The sequence below is a fragment of the Nasonia vitripennis genome, assembly GCF_009193385.2.
Source record: "Nasonia vitripennis strain AsymCx chromosome 3 unlocalized genomic scaffold, Nvit_psr_1.1 chr3_random0008, whole genome shotgun sequence".
Lineage (NCBI taxonomy): Eukaryota > Metazoa > Arthropoda > Insecta > Hymenoptera > Pteromalidae > Nasonia > Nasonia vitripennis.
The window spans coordinates 573,987-577,625 of NW_022279628.1; the positions used below are offsets into that span (position 1 = coordinate 573,987).

Sequence of the window (3,639 nt, forward strand, 5' to 3'; positions counted from 1 at the left end):
GCAGATCGCACCAGACCAGCAGAGCGAGCACATATCCAGTCCCTCATCACACCACCAGAAGAGTGAACACCGAAAGAAACTGCACTCATCTTCCTCGTCATCCCCAGTACCAGGTCACTAGAAGAGCCAACAGATCGCACCAGAGCAGAAGAGCGAGCACGTTTCCAGTCACTCTGCCCTCATTGCACCACCAGAAGAGCTAATCACCCAACATCTCCCTTATCATGTCCGGATTTCCGGAAAATGGACGACAGGCTGGATCTAAGACTGGACCTGCTGAAAATCAAGTCGATGATCAAGCTGGAATGATGGGAGACGAAGAAATAGAGAGGAAAATGGCGAATTTAATGTTATCGTCGCAGGTACTAATTGAAAAAGAACATACGGCTTTCCTCGGCGGGTAATTTTCGAGCCGCAATTTGTTAGAGCGACCGCGGCGCTGCACAGCGGTGCAATATAATGAAAGTCAATGAGAAAAGGATAGAGAGAGAGAGAGAAAGAGGGGCTCAGCGGTGCATGCAAAAATGTCATTGTTAAAGCGTGTTTGTGCAGCCCGCGCTGTGTGCATTGTGCGGCGAGATGGGCGTGTTCGACAGGGTAATCGGCGTAAGGCATCGCTCGGACTTGGTTTATGCCGCCCATCGATCAGGCGAATCTGTCCAATCAATTATCAGAGAGAGAGAAGAGAGAGAGAGAGAGAGAGAGAGAGAGAGAGAGAGAGAGAGAGAGAGAGTTGAGAGAGACTCATTGCACCACCAGAAGAGCTAATCACCCAACATCTCCCTTATCATGTCCGGATTTCCGGAAAATGGACGACAGGCTGGATCTAAGACTGGACCTGCTGAAAATCAAGTCGATGATCAAGCTGGAATGATGGGAGACGAAGAAATAGAGAGGGAAATGGCGAATTTAACAAGTTGGTTTTCTTGCGTTTTACGATTCAGATTTCTCTCTATGTGCGTCCTGGTGCTGTCTCTTGCACTAATATTTAGCTCCGTCTCTCTTTTTTTCTCTGTGTAGGGATACATATAGCGGGGGGGGAGGGGGGGGGGTAACCTTTGGGCCTGGCGTACCCACGAACCCGAGCTGGCCTGCCGGTGCCGAGGTGGCAAGACCTCTACCGGCCCTCATACCAGAGGTTAAACAGTACCACGGGCGACCGGGAGGCCCGCGAGGGGGACTACGTCCGCCCCGCCCCGGTCACTGGGTATGGACTCGTGGTGGCAGTGGTTGTAGCCCAGATCGCTTAGGGCTAGAGGCCGGGGTTGAGTGAAAGGCTCCTTGGGTGCTCTGCACCATCGGAGTCTGGAACTCGTCTCTGGCCTCGACGTGTGAGTTGCGGTCTCAACTCGGGGAGCGGCCTGCTCAGCCGTTAGGGTTTGGATGGGTCCCGGCCCCCACCGAGGGTTCCCTGCGGCCTTGCCAGCCAAGGGGAGAATCGGTAGTCGCGGCGAAGCTAAGGGTGCGGTTTGGGGTGAAATGCCTTGTGCATTCCTCCTTAAACCATGCTCGAGGTGGAGCCGCGACGCGTTGGCCGAGCGTATCTCGGCCCCGCGCCCCATGGGGGGCCGTGTGGGGAAGCTCCTAGCATAGCCCACACGTTAAACAATTGGATTAAATGTGTAGGGATACAATTCAGATTTTCTCTTTCTCTCTATGTGCGTCGTGGTACTGTCTCTTGCACTAATATGTGCACATACTTATAACTGTTTTTTTTTAAGTAGATACGCATATAAATGCAGACCAGCAACAAGTATGGCCAGACCTGGAGATGCCTGAAGAAGGGCAGGAAGGAGGAGGTTAAGATGTACAGGATCAAGGTGCTCACTATTACCAGCAGCCCCAACCACAGCTAGCTATTGGTAATGGTGTAGGTGCTCACCCTCAAGAGCTTCTGCAGCAGCATCAGCTTCATGGATTGCAGCAGAACACAGTAGGTGATCTTCCTGAAGAGCTTCTGCAGCAGCAGAACGGTGTAGATGTTCGCCCTCGAGAGCTTCTGCAGCAGCAACAGCAGCCCGATGGACAGCAGCAGAATGATTTAGGTGCTTACTTTCGAGGAATTTTGCAGTAGCAGCAACGGCAGCAGAAGACACCTCAACAGATACCGCAAGGTATGAATAGTCGTAACAGAAGACGTCTGCAGCATCAGAGTCTAGGAGCTCGCCTTAGAGTACATCATCAGCAGCTTCAAGCACCATAGCAGCACCAAGCACCACATCAACCACAAGCACTACAGCAACCACTAGCACCACAGCAGCAACAACAGGCAGCTGGAGGTATTTTTTCCTTTATTATTTTCTAATAATTTAATATTTGGTCTGTTTTATTATTAATAATTATGAAATGTTGTTTTGCAGGACCTGATAGAGGGAACCGTAGGGGCAGACGAAACTTGAGGAGAACAAATCCCTACGAACAAGCCATTGATAACCTCACTTCATTTATTTCAAAAGAGCTGAACTCGCACCTGAACAATGTAAGAAAAGAACTTCGTGAGAGACGAGAACAGGACGAAGGCGACAATGCGCCAGCAGTATAATTTAAATTTATTTAATATTTATTTTAAATCTTTATATATAGTTTTGTGATCTCTGCTTGTGTTAGCTAAAATTGTAGCTGCCACCACCGAGATACTGTTAAGTCTCCTCTGACCATTAATTGTTCTAATGTTCTGATTGTGAGCTAAAGTTGTTGTCTCACAAAAAATGTCTGCGCAATTATTCTAGCTTCGCCAGTACGATTACGTGAAATAAACTAAACTATTCCTTCAAATTCTCCTCCTTATGAAATAGTAAATAACGCATCATTATAGGCATAAATCAATAATTACATTTTTTCAAACAAATATGTAAGCAAAAATAACGATAATTTACCTTTTATAACTGGTTCTGAAATTGTTGAACTTTCTTCATGTGGGATCATTGCCATAGTTTTAGAAATATCGTCTGAAAGCATTTTATCCACATTTTTTAATTATCTAGGTTTGAGAATATTAAACTTGGTGAAGTCATGATGAGCTAGATTTTCCTACATTTTTTTGAGATGTGGGAAATTGCCTAGTGATATCTGTTGTTCGCATTGAATTTGATCATAAATCTGTCCCAAATTTTTGATCAGCTCTTTCTTCTTACTATCTTTACCAAATCCAAAGGGCATATCTTTACGTAATGCACTAATAATATCATCATATTTTGCAGTCCAGACATTCCACCTAGAAAAAATAATAAGTAGTTTCGTAAAAATAATTAGGTTCACACTGGTCTCTGCCAACACATATGTAAACTGATTCCCACACTTGGTTTTTCAGTTCAAATCTGTGAATGTCGTATGTGTATTCCAAATAAGTTGTGCCACCAACAGTATATAAATAATGCCTATGACAGATCACAGCCTGTCCATATTGCGGAATTGGCAGCTCACCGGTTACAGGAATAATATGCATCTCACTGTCCTTCACATTGCATGTGTACACATTGTTATTGCAGTTTTCACCAAAGGGAACCCCAGTACCACCGTGAACGAGTAGGTTTTCCTCTCTGAGTACAACTGCATTCGATGCCAGCTTGTTGGGCATCATCTACTGGCAGGGTAGTCAGCTCCAGCCTTTGGTGTAAAAGTTGTACTTCCCAAGCTCTT

At 46.0% G+C, this 3,639-nt stretch overlaps 1 long non-coding RNA gene across 1 annotated transcript; it reads left to right on the forward strand.

Moving 5' to 3' along the window:
• Nucleotides 1–1,088: 1,088 nt before the first annotated feature.
• On the forward strand, nucleotides 1,089–2,777 carry LOC107981557. The gene is made up of 2 exons (XR_001729469.2): nucleotides 1,089–2,279; nucleotides 2,361–2,777. It is a non-coding gene; the product is annotated as an uncharacterized LOC107981557 (long non-coding RNA).
• Nucleotides 2,778–3,639: the final 862 nt, after the last annotated feature.